Source organism: Pleurodeles waltl, chromosome 3_1, assembly GCF_031143425.1.
Source record: "Pleurodeles waltl isolate 20211129_DDA chromosome 3_1, aPleWal1.hap1.20221129, whole genome shotgun sequence".
Taxonomy (NCBI): Eukaryota; Metazoa; Chordata; class Amphibia; order Caudata; family Salamandridae; genus Pleurodeles; species Pleurodeles waltl.
This window is the reverse complement of record NC_090440.1, coordinates 1,431,806,912-1,431,826,944: the sequence shown is the minus strand read 5'-3', so window position 1 is coordinate 1,431,826,944 and position 20,033 is coordinate 1,431,806,912.

The window sequence follows — 20,033 nt, the reverse complement described above, 5'->3', positions numbered from 1 at the left end:
GTGGTCCCTAGGGCCATATATGGCAGGTGGGGGTGAATGCACGGCTGAGTCCCAAATTGGCTGACAACACTTTACTGGTTGAAGTGTTGAGAGCCAATCAGATATCAGCACGGGTACTGTTGGATCCTCCCAGGATCTGTATTGCTATATATCTATATTTTTTCTTTTAATATCTCAAGAACTACTTAAAGGAAAATTAAAAAAAACACTGTCTGTTCACCAAAATCTAGCTTCCTGCCAAATATGGTGTAATTCCGTTCAGCGGTTGGGCTGTAGACGTGTCTGAAGACCCTATGGGTAAAATGCATTTTGGGACCCCTCCTTTATCTCGGTCGCCACTTGACGAATCACCCCAAAACTTTCCTGACTGACTGCTGTATTTGTTTAGAAAATTTCATGAGGATTCATCAAATGGAGCCAAAGTTATTGGCAAAACAAAAAGCACCTTTCCTAAGGAAACTAGGTCCTAACTATAACTAAGTACCCGCAAAAGCCAGTAGAATATATATATATATATATATATATATATTCATATTCATTTAAAAAAAAAGAAAAGTTCTCACAGACTTTATAGTTAGGTTCGGAATTTACTCACACAAAACCAAAGAAATTCAGCAGTTACAGTTAGAATTATTTCAAGTAACTATAGCTCACGGCCTAAGGTAACTATAACTCGCGCCCCTCCCATGCACAGTTTTTTCTTCAATAATTTAACTTCTAATGTTTTACTGATATTTTTATGGATGTTACAAAAGTTGTCATGAGTTCTGCGGTAATTAGCATTGCATGCAGACGGCACAAGTTATAGTTACCTTAGACCACGAGTTAGAGTTACTTGAAATAAACAACTATAACTGCAGAATATCCATGTTTTTGTGCAAGTAAACTTAGAACCTAACTATAACATCCCTGTAACCTTTGTTTTTTTAAGTGAATTTCTACGTTTTTAAAAATTCTATTTCCTAACTATAACGCCCCTATAACCTTTGTTGTTTCAGAGAACCTCTATGCTTTTTTTAAAGTAAAGACATTTTCATTACAATATGTTAATTGAACCAGAGCCGTGATCGGCCTTTTTGTCGTGCATGGCAGGGTTGGCCAACTCCCTCTAATCACACAACACCATGCTGCGCACGGCTTTGGTGGGCACCCCATGGCATAGCAAAAGGTGGCCCTGGGCCTCATAAGGGGGACCCACTGTAACATAACAATTTTCCCTTGGGAGGTGGTGGTTCCCAGGGCCGGGGGTCCACAACAGTTCCCCTATATTCTTTCAATTCAACCCCGGGGAGGTAGCGATCCCCAGTGCTTCAGCTCTGTGCCCCCCCCTACATTTCATTGAATATTTGCCCCACCGAGGTGGCGGTCCCCTGGGATAAATTAAAGCCATAGGAGGGGGGCTCCGGGAGACCTCTCCTTTTTTTTCAAATTGCGAGACCAAGAGATTATCAACAAAACTAGTAAATCAAGGACACTCTACCAAGAAAATAAAGTATATTAGTTAATGTACAAATGAAAAGAGAATAAATCCACCAATGGGCTTAAAGTACTGGTGTTCAGTGATCACACAGTGAAATAAAAGTGCAGTGAAAAAACAAAGTGTGTACAAAAAACAAGGGTAATAATTAGCGTGTGGTTTTCGAGCATGACAAATTAGTAAAATGTTCTTAGGGATACTACAATCAAGTTAAAGCCAATAGACCTATTGTCTGCATTTCAATACCTGAAAGAATGCTGGATAATCAACCCTCAACATACAACAATGGTTTATTAGGTATCAGTAGAAATCAAATTCATGATTTCTGAAACAACAAGAGTGTATTGTAGGGTGCCATAATTCAACAAAGATATTACCAGAACAATCCTTTTCATACCAAAAACTCTCTAATCATTTGCATTTATATGCAGCATACATATACATTCAAATCAATTAAATAAGTGCTCAGTGTCATGTGAACACAGTGTTCAGGACTGTGCAACCTGCACAGAAATAGTGCAACCGGTGCAGAAATGGTGCATCATTGAAATAAATGGTCAGTGTCATGCGCAGAAAAGGTGACCACAATAAAATCGAGAAATGGTGGAAAGAACACAACATGTGCAGATTCTATGATATTGGGAAACTCAAAGTCCAAGAAGGAACAACATAATTTCTGCAAAATTAGATCATAAATGAAAGTCTCTCTCAGCCGAGTGGTTGCTTGACAGCGTTTCCACCCCTATCTTAGTGAAGGGTCATCATCAGGTTAGAGGTAAAGATAAACTGATCATAATAATGCTGAAGGGTTACTGCACAAATACATCAAATTGGAATTACAATTTCTAATCATACCTCATAGGACGTTATTGCATGTTGATGTGATATACCCTTGTCCTCTTGGGTTCATGGGTGGCTCCTGTGGTTCATATAGGGTTCATCAACAGGGCATAAACTGAAGGAGTCCAAGCACTAGGGCTAATTACGATGTGCCAGTCCACTGTCCTTGGTGGACCTTTTACATTTCTTTTCCTGCCCACCTATGTGCTGTAGGACTTCCAGGTGTGTTTCTTATGTAAGAAGAGGGCTAGCTGACAAGCACTATCCCTGTAACTCAGCAAACTTCCAGCGTCTACAGTTGTGGGCCACTAGGCACTCGTCAGGCAAAAATACTTAGAACTCTGCTTCAGAGATGCCATCCTATATTTAACAGCCTAAGATGTGGATCCCAGAGCCTCTCAATTGTAGTGTATTTGTGGTTTCAGGGAATTGGGTTTCATGTACTGCTAGTTGCTCAGTCACTTGCCTTTTCAGCAGATATCAGTCACTTGCTTTTCAGCAGATTTGCAAGGCTGGAGGTTAGAGACAAGCGTTCCCTGAGAAATGCCTGTAAGACACAAACAAAAGCAGCTAGTCTTCTCTAACCCGGCCATCTAACACAGAGAGCCCATCTGGGTATTTGTATCGGAAAGAATGGAGTAGGAAATGAGCTGGGAATGTCCTTACATTTTAAGGAGGCTTCTCCCTCTAGCCTTCCTTTCACATGAAGCTGGTCCAATTCAAAGGGGTCTTAGGAATGTTCTAGTGGCAGCCTATAATTCAAATCTTTTTCCTGCAAGCTCTCTTCGTCTCTATTTTCAGAACCACAAACAGGACATCCTAAATGGAGTCCAGTGTTCATGCAGTCACACAAAGCTTAACCACTCCACATTCAATCTTCCACAGAAATACACAGCAAACATACATGTGCCATCCGTTCCTCACATGGATGGAGATACAGGCGAAGTGACTATCAGAAGCTTTTGCTATCAGGAGAGGTCAGTAGCCCCCCTCTCCACGATGGTAGAAGAACAAGGGCCTGTTTCTATAGCTATAATCAATTACAACTAACACGGTCAGTAGTTCTTATCCGCTAAGAGGATAGTAGTCACTCTCAGCGAAGAGTGGTGCACCTGATGTACACCTCCAGTTCACAGAAATGCAACAACAGTAACAGTTCCAAAATTTAAAAAACGGGCGCATGGGGGAGCATGTTGTTAAAGGAGGGGCAAGGATGGAGGGACAGGGAGGTGGTCAAGAAGATAAGAGCCACGCCAGACGCTATGAACAAAACTAGACTAGTGGGAACTGAGGTAAACTGAGGTCAAGGGTGATGTGGGACCGAAGTTGGTAGAAACGTGTATTATATATCGAGTAGCTAGCTGTCTTACTGCATAATCAAAACTATCTGTCCTGAAGAGGAGGTAGCGGCTAGATATAAGTACCAGTATATACCAAACAATGAGACAGGCAAATATTCTCATCTACGTCCTACAGTCTTATCAATAAATTATTCATATGAAGCTACACAGAGTATTGTTTACTAGATCTTTATACAATTTTGTTACACTGTTGTACTAATGTCTATTCTTGAATTTCATTTTACGTGTAGTGTGCAAAATGTTTGCAATTCGTAGAAGGCAAAATTTCGTATGGTTTTTGCCAAACAAAATGCATTTTCTTCTTGGAAAAAAAACACTCTTTCCTCATAGCAACCTTCTGCCAGTAACAACATTGTACAGAGATCTAGTTAACAATACTCTGTAGCTTTTTTGTGTAATGCATACTATCTTGGAAACGTTTCTCAAGATGCCATAGAATACATTTGATGTAATACGGATACGTTCATAGAAGTTATGATATTTCATTTAAAAAATCCCAAAATCTGCACACCGCTACTCAACCATTCCTTACTGACTGGAATCAATCAATCAGTCGACTTCTAGAGCGCGACTTGTCCCCCTAGTAGTTATCAAGGCGCTGGCAGGGTCTCAGATTAAGAGCCATGTTTACAGGGTTCTTTGGAACTTCTGTAGAGAAGGGAAGTGGTGCGACGTAGAAACTCAGAACTCACTGAAACATCTAGGAGTAGTTTATGCATCAGTGTTCAGAACATATAACAAAAACTACTTTGCTCCTAGAATACAGTGCCATACTATATACAATATTCAGACACACAAGTTATACATACACAGAAGTCATCCATGTAACACATTAATGGATTAAAGGACCGGGTTGCTGGGGAGTGTCAGACCAGTTTAGGAAACACAGGACAAGCCAGTAAACAATTCCTCCTGGAAGGAGACAGGTAAAAAGGCTTGTCCTGCCAGTATAATCTGTTGCCCTTGCCACTGTCGGATTACTACAGCCTGGTGAGATGGTAGTTGGGACACTCAGTGAAGTAGGGCACACATTGCTTGCTTTTCTGGATCACAGATGGCGAACCGTGCGTTGCATTCCATGTCACAGGAAGCCTTCAGCAGGCACATATGGTTACATGTGTGCTAATGAAAAAAAACAAGTTCTCCGGAGTAATGCACAGGACCTTTTCCATCCCAAAAGTAATCCTCAAAGGTAGAACACCACAAGGCAGTTGAGGAAAAAAAACAACTTCCAACATGGCTTTCCTATCATGCATTTACAGAGGCTGCAATGGGTCCAAAAAGCCTTAGTAAGGATAGTAAACAACCTTGATAATATGATAGGTTGTATGAAGCCAGATGAACACATCACAGGCTTCTGGATGAAAAGCAAATTCAATTCAAGGCATTATGCTATTGTTAGAAAGCTTTCTGCGAACAAGGTGTGTAATTAGCTACCAAGATACTCTCCCTTGCATTCTCAGAGGTCTAGTCTCACCTTTGTTGACGTTACCTTTTTTGCCAGAGCCCGATTTAGTGATCAAGGCCTTTCTATGTGGCACCCAGCCTATGGAATGTTCTTCCCCTCTCTCTTTTCATTGACAAGAAGGATATCAAGCTGTTTCAAAAGGTTCCGAAGTCCTATCTTTTCTAAGAAAGCCATTCATCATTCTCTTTCAGTGCCTAGTGCCATGAAGCCTGCAGCAACTTTTTGGTGCTACATATAAAATTCATTCGTTCATTCCATTCTAGAACAAGGGACATGGATGTATGACACAAAGTCCTCAAGTGTGCCAAGCCCAGGTGTCTAAGCGACAATAATATTTCATAATGTCATCCAGGGTTGCTGCTTCATTGACAGTAGCTTTGTCAATCGGGCCAGCTTTGTCAATAATGGGATCAGGGATAAACTTCCCATTATCACCGGTGACAAAATAGATGACGCCAAACTCTGTCTACAATCTTGAAACCAAAGAGGACATCTTACAGGACAAAGGGGTGTATGTTGACCTTATTAGCTTAGAACCTTCTGATTCTATTTTGGTAAAGGTGTATCTCCCAGGAGTGAGTGTGTACTGCTTCAAAATTCTGCATGGAAAGTCTTCCCGAAAAGCAGGACTGTGCCCCACTTCTTAAAGCAAGACAACACAGGGCAGTTGAAGAATCAGACTGCACATATTGCCAGACCACCTGGCAAACATAATCGGTACTCAGCCTCTCAGATTGAGAAACATAAAATATAATGAAATACCACACCGCTATCAGTTGAGGGGTGGGAACCACCGCTATGCAAAGCTTTGCAGAAACAACCCATATAAAGGGAAACACTCACCGGAGGCGCACAGAACATGCGGACGCCAACATGGAGTAAGAGTTGGAAATAATCCAAGTGCTTCTCCTAGCAATATTCCTCCAGGAACATGACCACCGACGAATACGAAGACGGTAAGAACTGCAGCCTAGCACACATGAGAGGAAAGGCCACACCATAACTCACACCCAACTCCTCCCACTACCCCAAGCCATACATACCCAAACAAAATGTACTTAACAGACACAAGCCAACAAATACCTGCACCAATGCACACCCCTGTGCATACCACATCCCCACAGTGAAACGCTGCACAACGGGTCTACATTGCACCAACTTGTCTGCTGGGCACTACAATTTAATCTGAATAAATAATCAACAATGTCTAAACAAGGACATAGGCCAGTCCATATAGAACGCCCGGAAAGGCAAATATAGCCCACACTTGACCCTTACGATGGAAAAGGAAACTACACTGAGAAGGGGAAGCTATGGGGAAGCCAGGCACCTCAGGGATTAGGGGATGGGGGTGGTGGGGGTGGGAACTCAGGTTTGGATGGGGGGGTCTTGGGTTTAGGTTTAGGAGATGGAGGTGGAGAGGGTTTGGGTTTGCCCTTGGAAGGAGGCGAAGTGGGCCTGGACCGATGGTGGCAGAGGGACCAAGGGCAACACAGGCCTTCTTCCTCCCTGGGGAATGGGTACGGGAATGGGAAGGGCAGACTGGGGAGAACTTTGAAGAGGAAGGAATGGACTTGGTGAGGGCAAGGGAACGTTTAGGGACAAGACGGGGTGGGCCAGTGGGTTCAAACAGGTCAACATGGGAGAGGAAAAGCTTTTTAGGTGCAGTTGGAGGGGTTTTGGAGACAGGTTTGGGAGTGAGGTTGAGGGAGTGGTGGTATGAGGTGTAGGTGTGCTGGACGTGGATGCAGGTGACTGTTTAGTATGCTTATGTGTGGTGGATGTATGTGGTGCAGATGAGTGTGAGCGTTTGTGTGTTTTGGGAGAAGGGGGGTGGACACAGTGAGTGAAGACAGGCTGCCAGTGTGTATGAATGTTGTGTGGGTGTCTGCAGGTCTGGTGAGTGTGTTGCAAGTGTCTGTGAATGTAGTCGCTGTGAGTGCAGGTGTGGTGTCTGGGGTGTATGACTGGATGTCACCTGTTGTGGTGACTACAAGAATGGGGCAGCAACAGTGACTGAGGGTTCAGTGCATGTCGGTGTGCATGGTGAGGTGACAGACAGGGAGGAGCGGGACGGCGACACAGTGGGGGCAGTGGATGTTGGTGTGTATGCTTTGGTGTGTTGGGTGTGTGCCTGCGTGTGGTGGGCTGTATGCTGCTTGTGTTTCTCTGTGTGCTTCTTGTGTATTGATCTGTGTGCATGGCTGTCTGTATGTGTGCTTGGGATGGGTGAAGGAAGTGGGGTGCTGGAAGGGGTAGAGGTGGTGGGAGGGGGGACGGAAAGACCAGGGACACCGGCTGCATCAAGGAGGAGGCCAGAGCCTGAAAAGATCTCTATAGGCCAGATATGGCACTGTGAGTGCCTTCCAGGTATGCATGTCATTGCCGCATCTGGGATGCTAGACCGTGGATGGCATTCACAATGGTTGTCTGTCCTACAGAGATAGTTCTCAGGAGGTCAATAGCCTCCTCCGTGAGGGCGGCAGGGCTGACTGGGGCAGGAGATGAGGTGCCTGGGGCGAAGGAGAAGCCCACTCTCCTGAGTGAGCGGGCACAGGCAACTCGGTGGGGAGCTACTGGGAGGGCAGTGATGGTAAAAGGGGTAGGCGGAAGATGGCAAAGAATGGGTGTGCCCAGTAGGGTCCGCCACCACCAGGGAGCTGCCATCGGAGGAGGTGTCAGAGTCACTACCTCCAGTGGTAGTTGCCTCGACTGTGGTACCCCCCTCGCCCTCCAACCCACAGGTCCCTTTGGCATCGCTGGACTCTGCCTCATGGGTCCCGTGGGCTGCAGCATCCCCACTCACCGATGCCTCAGCTCCCTCGCCAGATGATGCTAAAGGATGATGCTAAAGGATGATGCTAAAGTACACAAGGACATATGGGCACGGGGGACAAAACAAGAAAGAAGTATGTCAATTCTAGGATAAATATACATGTTGGGACACATACACTCACACCCATCTCAGGCACTAACCCCCAGCAGATACAACATATGAAATGAGTGTGCCCCTAACTGGTAGGCTTGATCCCACAGTGCACTACATTCCCATACTGGCCCTCTACTCTGATACACTTTGCAATGTGAAACAATGAGAGACGATGCCAAGTCAACAGATCTGCAAGACCATGAGGCTACATTAAAAGCAATGGCCCAGACAGGGGACCCCTCACAGACCTACAGACTCTGCCATAACTACCTAAGGCACTATCCCACAGATGTAAAGGGGGGCAGGGCTGCAGGGACACACCTGTCTATGTGCCTGGAACTACTATGCATGCACCCCTTAGCACCTAACTACACTCATCATAGTAGCATCACAACAGTGTTGGTATTCACCCCCTTGTGGCTGCTGTGCTGCCTTCAAGCACCCATCCAAATCCGGATTAGGCCACCGCCAGAATGCAGGTCATTAGGGGGTGCAGGGTCCAACGGGTACCCGTCCCTCGTTGGGGGGCCTTCCCTAGCTGGGCTTCTCCGGTCTCTTGGCACAGTGCCTCAGGTCCCCCAACTGCTTCCTGCAGTGGGTGCTCTAACGGTTGTAGACCCCCAGGGTCCACACTTCCTTGGTGATGGCTTGCCACAGTCCCCTCTTCTGATGGGCGCTGACCTGCATGAGACACACAGAGTAAAGAAACAAATGTCAGTGTGGGTGCCCCATACACAAATGCCATGCCAGTTTAGCCTGACATAGCCCATGGAGACATACATATAGACAATAGCCAAGCCAAAAAATGCCAGACACACTACAGGTGAGCATTCACACAGCCAACAAAAATGCCTACAGGCATCTGCCACATTCACACATTTAAGGAGGACAAATAACAACTCACCTGCTCCTCTGGTCACCCATACAGCTTTGCATACAGGGGTAGGACCGGGTCCACCAGCTTCTCCAGCTCCTCCGTGAGGAAGGCCAGGGCCTGTTCCTCTGTAGCACATGCCATCTCAGGGACCAGAGTCAGGAAACAGCAGCACATGCAGTGGAGTTCTTCCCTACTCAAGGTGCAGGGGTCAAGTGCCAAGGGCAGGGCAAAATGGCGGTAGATACTGCGGCGGTGTGCACAGTCACTGCCGGCGGTGATCATGATTGGCCCTGCTTCCCCATTGACAACCATGAGAAAAGGAAGAAAATGAAGCAAAATAAAGCAAAGGAGCACATCGAGCAATTCGTACAAAGAGTTCGTGGTACATTGTGACATTGCAACGAGAGTCAGGATCAGCAATAACAATACTAATAACAATTGCAATTATATTTCCCAGGCAACAGCGATATTGGGACAAAAGTTCAAGCCAAAGGGTGGACCACAGTATATGTTTCAGTACTACAGTTTGAGACCTGTTCCCGTTTCCTTTTATTACATCATATCCACCCATTTCCCCCATATCTTTTAAAATTTCCAAGGGCAGCCTCTGGATTCATATACCACTTTCTCCTGGCTAGCACACCAGTCAACTCCCCTTCTCCATTTTCGAAGTGAAGGGCCTTTGGGAGAGCTCCAGGCCGTGGCTATATCTCTCTTGGCGATCAACAGGGCCGTGGCTATCAAGGCCCGCTGTGCCCGTGATCCACTCATCTCCTCCATCACCCCTAGCAGGACCAATTTTGCAGAGCTCTGTACCTCCCTCCCCAAGGCTCTACCCAGCTCCCGGAGCACCCCGTCCAAGAAGGGTCGTATCACTCGGCAGGACCAGATCATATGAAAAAAGTCAGCTGGCCTATTTGGGCATCGTGGGCACTGGGCGGAGGGGCATAGGCCCGCTCGGTGTAGCCTGTTCGGTGCTAGGTAAGCACAGTGTAAATAATAGAATTGCACTGTGCGGAGTCTGGCCGATACAGCCAGTGACCTGGGTGCCATCATGGCTTCCCTCCATTCCGTGTCCTTCAGGGCGCCAACCCAAGACTCCCATTTAGTTCTAATGGGTCCCAGATCACCGGGTGCATTGTTTATCAGTGTTTTATAGATTTGGGAAATGCCTTCCCTCCAAGGTTTCCCATGGTTAGTTTGGCCTCTAGTGGGTTGAATTCCGGGAGGTGGCCCACCGCCGGCAAGTGAACCCACAGGGCACGTCTAAGTTGGAGATATCTGAAGAACTGTGTTGGGGCGAGTTGAAAGTACCCCTGTAATTCTTGGAATGATTTCATGGATTCTCCTGACCATACATCTCCTACCAGGGAGATACCCACCAGGTCCCATTCTGCGAATCCCTCTAGTGCTGCCGTAGCGCTTAGCCATTTCCATCACCACCGAGGAGTCTGTCGGGTAACAACAGCATTCCAGCGGGTGAATCTTAAAGCAGCACGCCATGCTAGGAAGACCGCTCTTGTTACTTCTCCAGTCCCCTGCGGGAGGGGTGCCCCGTACATCACATTTAGGAGGTGTGGAAATCCCAAGAGCTCCAGTTCCACCCGATAGGCTGGGTCTCCCCATCCCCCATTAAACCAGTCATGGATTACTATTAATTGGGTAGCCAGGTAATACGGGTAGGGGTCTGAGGCGCCTAGACCTCTATCATATATCCCTCTTCTGCAGTGCTGAGTCGCTACTCAGTGTCTGGCTCCTTTCCAGAGAAACAGCCCTGTAGCGCTGTCCAGAGCCTTGAACCAGGAGAGGGAGATAGGTAGTGGAAAGTTCTGAAAGGTGTATAGGAGCCTTGGCAGGATCATCATTTTGTACAGGGCTACTCGACCCATTACATTCAGCGGCAGGGTATGCCATCTCTGCAGATCTGTCTTGATATGTGTCAGCAACGGCGATAGGTTTTTGGCCCACGTCATCTCAGGCAGTAGGGACACCCATATATCCAAGTATTTGAAGCTGAGTCTGCACAGAGGTATCCTATCTTGCCAGTCAAAGCAGTCTCTAGAGCTTGCCAGTGGGATCGGTATTGACTTGGCTGGATTCATTTTTTGTCCCGAGGCTTGCTCATAACACCGCAACAGGTCAAGGCTGCGTGGACCCGTTGTGCTGGGTTCCTCCATATATAGTAGGAAGTCATCAGCATAGAGTGCTATTCTGTCTTCTTGTGAGTGACCCCAGTTCCACCCTTGGTATATCGAGTCAGATCTGAACATCTGGGCTAGGGGTTCGATGGCTAGGGTAAATAGAAGGGGAGACAAGGGACATCCCTGCTGTGTGCCCCGGTGAACCTCTAAGGTTGAAGACAGGGTCCCATTAACCTGCACCCAGGCAGTAGGGCTAACATATAAGGCATGGACCAGATGACAGAACCTCGGGCCCAGGCCCGGGCGGCGGAGCACCAACAGAAGAAATCCCCAGTCCACCGAGTCAAATGCTTTTTCAAAGTCGATAAGTAAAAGGGCAAGGTCCCGGGGCAGTCGGTGATGTTCGGCCAAGGCCACGTGTAACCGACGGATACAGTGTCGGGTGCTACGAGTAGCCATGAATCCACATTGGTCTGGATGTATTAGGTGGGGCAGAACCCTCTTAAGACGGGCAGCAAGGATGGCGGCAAAGATCTTGACTTCGATGTTAATCAGTGAGATTAGCCTGTAGTCAGCACAGTGCAGCGAGGGAGGTTGGGTCTTGGGGAGCACCACAATGGTGGCGGCATCCAATTCCCGTTGGAAGGTACCATTGTTTTCTACATCTGTGAAAAGTTTTAATAAATGCGGTGTTAGCTCCTCCCTGAAAGCTTTATAATATTCTGAGGGGAACCTGTCCGGGCCCGGGGTTTTCCCAGCGCCTAGTGTCGAGATAGCTGCTTGTATTTCTTACGCGTTGATGGGGTCCTCCAGGACCCGCACCTCAGCTGCAGGTAACCAAGGGAGGGGGACCCCTTCCAATAATTGGCAGGCCAAATCAAGATCCACCTTATACGACGCTTGATACAGTGTTCAGTAGTATGTGGCGAAGGCGTTTGCTATTTCTGTGTGCCCCACTACGAGATCGCCACCCCTATCTTGGATTTCGGGAACGATCCTGAAGGCCTGATGATGCGACACCAGCCAGTATAGCATTTTCCCCGTTTTGTCTCCCCACCCATAGATTTTCGCTGTGTTAGCCCTCCATCGGTGCTTCGCCGCCTCTAGGGACTGGTCTCTGATTTCCTCTTGGGTTAGGAATAGTTTCCGCGCTACCATTTCACTTGGGTCAGTTTCTTCCTCGCTTTCAAGGCCGTTGGCCCGAAGCTCCAACTGTTTGATATGTTGGGCCCGTGTGCGTTCCAGACTTTGTATCAGGCTCCTCGTTGTGCCCCTCAGCACTGCCTTACTTGCCGTAAATTGTCGCAGTCTTGGGTGCCATACCTGCCACGCATCGCAGAGCCCTGTTGCTGAATGCCAACCTGTGATCCCTGCCGGCTCTGTATGTATTTATGTGGAAAGTGGACCAGCTACATCCATAGCTGGATTTGGGGTAGCATTAAAATCACCACCTACCATCGTGAGCTCTGGTGGTAGGTCGAGGAGCAGCTGGGAGAGATCTTCGAGGGTTTTACAGTCTAGTGGAGGGGGGGCGTAAACACTAACCACACTAATCATGTTCTTCAATCTTACCCATGATGGCTATATAACGTCCCTGCTGATCTCTTCGCACTTGGATGTTTGTCATGGGGAATGATCGATGTAACAATATAGCGACCCCTCTCGAGCCACGTGTGAACCCAGCGTGATATACCCTGTCAAAGCCTCTAAGTGTCAGGAAGGGGCAGTTGACTCCCAAGAGATGAGTTTCCTGCAACAGAAGTATCTCCGGTTTATATCGGTGTATATATGTAAACATAGCTGTGCATTACATTTTTTCCAAGAGACCGTTAACGTTCCTGCAGATTACTTGTGTCTGACTCATGGGGATATGTGTACGGAAAGGTTCTGCTATAACCATTATGGCCTCCCTTTGTCGGGCCTGGGATTGCTGACGATCCCCTTTCAAGTATCTGACCTTGAGGGGCATAAGTTTCTCTAATGTCGGTGGATTCTCTATTTTCTCTGCTCTGAGTGCTAGACATAAAACAAAAACGGTACCCTACTTTAAACATAGTAACTTTGGCCTTTGGAACTAGGCCAAAACACCCATTACCCCCAACTCCCTCCCCACCCCATACTTCCCCCCAGAAGCATCTGTCGCCCTTATATACCATCACACTTTACAACTAGTAAGATGAACCTTCAACTGATAGGGTGGTGGTGGCGGAGGTGATTGGCCCCTCCATGTTTCCGGATCTAATCTAAGTAACACATAGTGAGTGTTAGTAAGTTAATCTTGGTGTAGCCCAGGCCTCATCCGCCCAGTAATATCTGTCTATCTGGAAGATGTCACGCCGGTAAAGTCACAGCACTGGACTGCGAGATAGGTCTGTGTCTTCCAGAGGCCCGAGCTGGCCCCTTCCTCTCTAAATGTGTCCAGGTCTCTCTCGGTATGTCCAGAACCCCGGTCCACCACAGTGGGTCCCCGGTGATGGCTTCGAGGGGGAGGATCCTCGTGGTGTTTTGCGCCGTCATGAGCGCGTGTGACGTCGATCGGACTGCTGATCCCCTTGTCGATATGGCCGTGATCCCTGCTGGGATCCAGCCCCCTCTGTGCAACGATCCAAGGGGACCTCTTCTGTCAGCCAAGTCCAGGCCATGTTTGGGTGGTCAAAACAGTGAGTCTTGTTTCTGTAAATTACGCAGAGTCGCGCCGGAAACAGAAGGCTATATTCAACGTCCATGGCTTTTAATTTTTGTTTCATTTCAGTGAATCAGCGCCTTTGTTGTTGAACTTCCGTCGTGTAGACTGGGAAAAGTTGGACCTTTGCTCCGATGCAGGTGAGGTCACCTTTCACACGTGTCTTCAGTCTGGGCTGAGAGCTTGGAGGAGGTTTCGACTGCAGTGCCCTGTGGGCTCGTTCGATCGCAAACCATGGTATGAGGCTATCAGTCGGCATCCAGGAGCGGAACCAATCCTTCAGGTATTGAACCAGCAAAGATTCTGCTGTGTTTTTGGAAGGCCCACCACACGAAGGTTGTTGCGTCTGGATCTATTCTCTGCATCTTCAGCTCTCCTGTGTAGCTCTGAGGTATGAGCCGTCAGAGCGGAGACCTGGGCCTTGAGGGCGGTTACGTCGTCTTCCACCGTGGAGATCCTGGATTCGGCTTCTGTGAGTCGGGCCATAGCATTTCAGAGATCCTGCCGGACCAGAGCTACGTCTACCCTAACTGAATTTTAGATTCAAAGGCTGCTTAGGATGCCTGGATTGCTTGGAGTATCGTCGCCAGATCTCCAGATGTCTGTGGTTCTCCGTTTCCACCTGGAGTGTGATCATCAGTCCGGGACCGGGTGGCGCCCGTGGTAAATTGGTCCATACGAGTCTGCGCCGTTGTCGGCCGCGCTGGTTTATCTTTACCTATGGTGGTGCCAATGTGGTTCCAATCCCATAAGACCGCCAAGTGCCGAAGGTGTAGTGCAGCCTGGCGGGGTCACTGCATGTAGCTACAAGGCCAGGAAAGTCTCAGCCTGGGGGCCATCTCCCCTGTCTCCACCCGTCTTCCGTAGACCTCCAGGCAGCCCAGGGCCCCAGGGGGCAGCGGCCTCCAAATTTCCAGTTCAGGCCAGTCGGGTGAATGCTCCCAGGTCTCGGGCTCACATCTGGGGGGGGGAGAATAAGAGCCGTCCACCACCTCTTCATCCGGGGACACCCCCCCGGCCCGGACGCCTTCCTCAGAAAAGTTGTAGGTGAGGGGGAGCACACTGGGGAACTGTTTCTTGTCCCACAATATTGTGGGTTTTTGATTCAGTGCCTGGGTGGTTACCCCAGTCTACAGCTCACTCTCGACTGGCGCCTCTACAGAGTCTTCATTGATGGAGTGTAGCGCTCCTCGCGTATGGGGGCGCCGTCACGCATGTGTTAGTCTCGCCGCACCTCCGCCTCTCCCCATGTGCTGCGCTGATTGCCTCCCGTTCCGACCTGGGGCCCAGGTCCAAGCCTCCCTCCCTGGAAAAGACCTGGACAGGGGGGAGGAAGGAGGACAAATGGGGGAATGTCTCCTGACCAACGGCAGCGAGGGTTGTGGCCCAATGTTCAAATGGGTGCCCCGGTCCGTTGCTCACCTTCTGGTCGGCGCCTCCCCGGAGTCCCACAGAGTCGCTGTTGGAAATCAGCGTATCTTATTTTTGGTGAGATGCCCCCAGCCGTGTGTCGGTCCCGCGGCATCCCGGCCCTTCCTCGCCACGTGGCGCACCGGTCCCCCTGGGCCCAGGCTGCCGCGGAGAGATCATCGTCCCGTCCCGGGTGTTCCTGTGGGTCCTTCCTCCCGCTTCCAGCCCCCAGAGAGAGGGGGGGCAGGGAGAAAAAAGGCACCGTGGACTCCGGACTGCCACCGGCCGCGCTGCTCAAGGAAGGCCATCTACAGCGCAGCGCCCCTCTCTTTCTCGTCTGGGGCCGCACGCTGCTCAGCCAAGGCCGGCCCCCGCAACACGGTGCCCCGCTCCTTTCCCTCGGGCCGCACGTCACTCTAAGTGGCCCAGAGCGCCGCAGCCGGCCAGAGAGTGCCGGCCAGCTACCGCCATGCCACGAGCTCCGCAGTCTCCCGTGCAACCTCACTCGCCGTCCGCCATGTTGGAAGCAGGCGACCTCCGCATCCCGGTATTTGCCCTTTTCGCCGCAGGTTGGGGATGATCATTATTTTGCCTTGTCCCGGGAGGGCAGCGGAGTGTCTGGGGTCATTCCATGGCTATGGTGGAGCCGGATGGAGTGTTTGTTGGAGGCGGATGACGGAAAGGTCCGGAGCACTATGAAAGTGCGACCGCCATCTGACAACCATGTTAACCAATGATCAGGTGCATGGCAGTGAACACCGCCTACCACCATGACGACTTACGCCAGAGGAATGAAGTCACTGCCACACTACACTACCTGTGGCATGGGGCTGCCATTTTGCATCCATCATGCCTTCATAGCCTGGCCATCGGCCTAATCCATGGCTCTATTCCCTCTTTCCTTCGTCGAGTACTGTCACGATTAGTGGTCCTCCTCATGGAATCATGGTGGGAATGTGTCAACACTGTGATGCCATAAAAACTAAGACACCTCACCACACATTAGACTGACAGGATTACCTCGTTCTTTGTGTCTGCGTGAGGTACAATTGTGCTGCATGTAAAACATGAATTGTTTTACCATGTTATGCAAGTGTATGTCCCAACTTAATGTGTCTCTCTTCCTCCACCATAAGTACAGACTTATGTGGCGAAGGAGAGCCCCATCTGTTTACAGACCCCTAGAAGATCTGGCCACCATGGAGGAAAGTCACATCATCATAAATTACCGCCTGAATCGAGAAACAATCCTTGAACTCTGGGCAGAAATAGAGGCTGTTCTGAGGCCAGCTAATAGGAATCTCCATGCCATACCTACAACTTTGCAGGTACTATCTGTGCTACATTTCTTGGCCACAGGCTCATTCCAAGTGAAATTGGGCATGGCAGTTGGGGTATCTCAGACAATGTTCAGCCACATCCTATCTAATTTCCTGAATGCATTCGTGCAACACCTGCAAAGTTATGTCCAGTTTCTCCAAACGGCTGATCTCACCGCCATCAAATCTGGATTCTATGCTTTTGCAAATATCCCCATAGATGCCATGTGCCTTTGATGGTAACCAAATAGCCCTCTTACTCCCAAGAGTAAATGAACAGGTGTTCAGGAATTGGAAAAACGTTCACTTCATGAACGTCCAATTGGTGTGTACTGCTAATCAGTACAAATCACATGTCAATGCAAGGTTCCCAGGATCAGTCCATGATTCCTTTGTCCCGAGAAACAGCAGTGTGCCACACATGATGGGACAAGTACAGGGGGACAGAGCTTGGCTCATAGGTGAGTGTGTATGACACTGTATTAGTGACAGGCTGTATGCAAGTAAAAAGTGTGTCTTCTAACTCCCTTTCACACACTTTTCCAGGGGATTCTGGCTACCCAAACATGCAATGGCTCCTGACACCTGTGAGAAATCAGAGGAGAGATGCGGAAAGGCATTATAATGAGGCACATGGTTGCACTAGGAGGGAGATAGAGTGGATCGTAGGACTTCTGAAGACAAGATTTCATTGCCTGCATCTCTCTGGGGGATCCCTGTGCTATGTCCCAGACAAGGTGTGTAAGATAGTGGTGGCCTGCTGCATGCTGCACAGCGTGGCTGTGAGGAAAACTATTCCACTTCTGGAAGAGGAGGATGCTGTCCAACCACCCCTGCCACTTCAGAGGATGGATGAGAGTGATGGAGAATAAGAAGGGGAAGACATCAACTCCAGAACCCAGCTAATCCAGCTATAATTACAGTGTCTCTCAGGTATATTTGCTATTAAGCTAATGGCTTTACTGCATTGTTTCAGGGTAAGTTATATAGTAAGTGCTGCGGTGTCCCTTACCAGTGATGTGGCAACTTTATAACTGAAGAAACAGATACGTGCTAAAGCAACGGAATGTACAGTGCGACACACTTCAGACACTACAGTCTGTTAGATCCCCTCCTGCAATAAAAGTGGCATTATGATGGTAACTGGCTAATGCATTAACATTCACAGCTGGTTCCTCATATTGATTAAGGACAGATATTGTGAGTGCAGAAGTGTATTTATTTAAAGTCAAAACATCCATGAGTGATGGGACAGTGGAAGTGAGTGGGCACATGGTGAACTACATACTCAGGTACATTTGCTCAGCTGTTAGTAGGACAGGGGTATAGTCCATGGGGCCACTGGAAGATGTTGAGATGGCAGTGACATGTTAACAAGGTAGCTCAGTGGCAACCAAGGGAGACAGTTCGGGGCAGAGTCACTTCCTGGCGTTGGCCTTGGTTTTGGCTGGTGTTTCAGTGGGATGTCTGGGCCCGAGGCCACCTTTGCGAGGGGGAAGCTGGGCTGCAGGGGAAGGGGTGCTTGTGTCCTGTGAGTCCTCTGGCAGTGCCACCAGTCCACTAGCTGCTGCAGATGTAGATGGTAGGTCAGTGTCCTGGATAGTGTAAGGGGCCTGCAGGTGGGTGGAGGACAGAGGCTGGATGTTTGTCTGGCACTGTAGCACCCCTGCAACGGAGGCCATGGTAACATTCAGCCTTTTCCAATGCTCCAGGGCCTCCTGGTGGTGTGCAACCTGCAGCCTCTGATTCTACTCCAATGTGGCCAGGATCTGGCCCATCCTGTCCTGGGAATGGTGGAATGCTCCCAGGAACTCAGAAATTACCTCCTGGCCAGCATCATCCCTCCTTGGGCCACCCCCAGGGACACTGACACCCTCCCACTGGCCCTAGCCCCCTGTGCCTGTGTCCCCTGCACAGGTCTGGCAGTCCCACTTGCACTAGGCCTTTTATAATCCTGCCTAGTGGTGGGGCTAGACCAGGCCACTGTACATGTGGGTAGCCAGTCCGTGGCCTGGAGACACTGGTGTGGGTGTGTTGGGCTAGAGATGATGGTGGTGGCTGAGTGGTAGGGGTGTCAGTGGTGTCCTGGGTGTGGCTTCTGGAGGGTGACTGTCCAGGGATGTGGGATGGGCCCGGGATTTCCTCCGTGTCCAGACATCCCTCTGCACTCTCCCGACTGAGGCCTTCATCTTAAGGTGGAGGACTGGCACTACTTGACGTCTCCACCAGGGTGGCATGGGTGGTGGTGTCTGTATGTGAGAGAATTGAGATGTGGGTGTCCTGCACTCTCTTGTCAATTGCAGCACTGGTCAGCAGTAATTGGTGGTTACATTCCCATGTAGTGGCATGCAGGGTCCCTTTGTGTTCATTTTGATGTACTTATTGGGGGAGGGGGTGCATTGTGGGTGTTTTAGTGCTCCTGACTTTACATGCATGGGTTGGTGACTGTGCACAGGGGGCTGGATGGTGATTAGTATAGGGGATTGTGGGCATGCAGGTGACATGGATATGAGTGTGTGGGTGATGTGGGCTCGGTAGGGGATGGGAGCATGGTGGTAGTGAGAGGGATGGGGTGATAAATGCATTACAGCTGTGGGACTGTTAGAATTATGTAGTTGACTTACCCAAGTCCAGTCCTACAGTGAGTCCAGTGAGGCCCTCCGGGCCTTCTCCTCCCAGTCGCTTTATTCAGAGGGAGGAGGCGAGGGACCACCACCAGTCTTCTGTACGGCGATGTTGTGCCTCGATGCCATGGAACGCACCTTACCGCACAGGTTTTTCCATCTCTTCCTGATGCCATCCCTTGTGCGTGGATGGTTTCCCACAGTGTTGACCTTGTTGACTATCCTCTGCCATAGCTCCATCTTCCTGGCCAAGGGTGTCTGCTGCACCTGTGCCCTGAATAGGTGTGGCTCGACCCTGAGTCTTTCATCCACCATTGCCCTTAGCTTCCTGTCGGTGAAGCAGGGTGCTATGTTGTGTTTTGTGGGTGATGTGTTGTAGGTGTGTTTGTGAGGGTGAGGTAAGTAACAAGTTTTGGGCCATATTTATCAAATGTTTCGGGCCATCCTTGCACCACCTTGAGTGGTCTTGAGTGGCTTGATAAATCGGGAGTAACGTAACACAGTGCAAATCAATACTTTGTGTTACTCTGCCTCTGGGATGCATTCATAGGTGGAACGTGGGCGTTCTCACGCATCCACCAATGGAAGTTGGTGCATTCCCAGATTTACCATTATTGGTAGATCTATGATTGCATCAAAATCTGACGCCTCCCCCAAGATATCTTTATTTCTCCTTGTTTTTTCCCTCTCTTTGTTTGCTGCATTTGCAGTACACATAGAAAGAGCAACATGCCTCAGAAGATTGTTTTTGTGCCAAAAGCTGACCTTCCTGCACAAAAGCAATCCTCTCTGCATTGGAGGCACCCTTGCACCATGGCACAAGGGTGCCTGCATTGGTACTAGGCCGCCAAAAGGACACCAGCACAAGGAAAGGACAGAAATGCACTGTATATTGTTAAATACA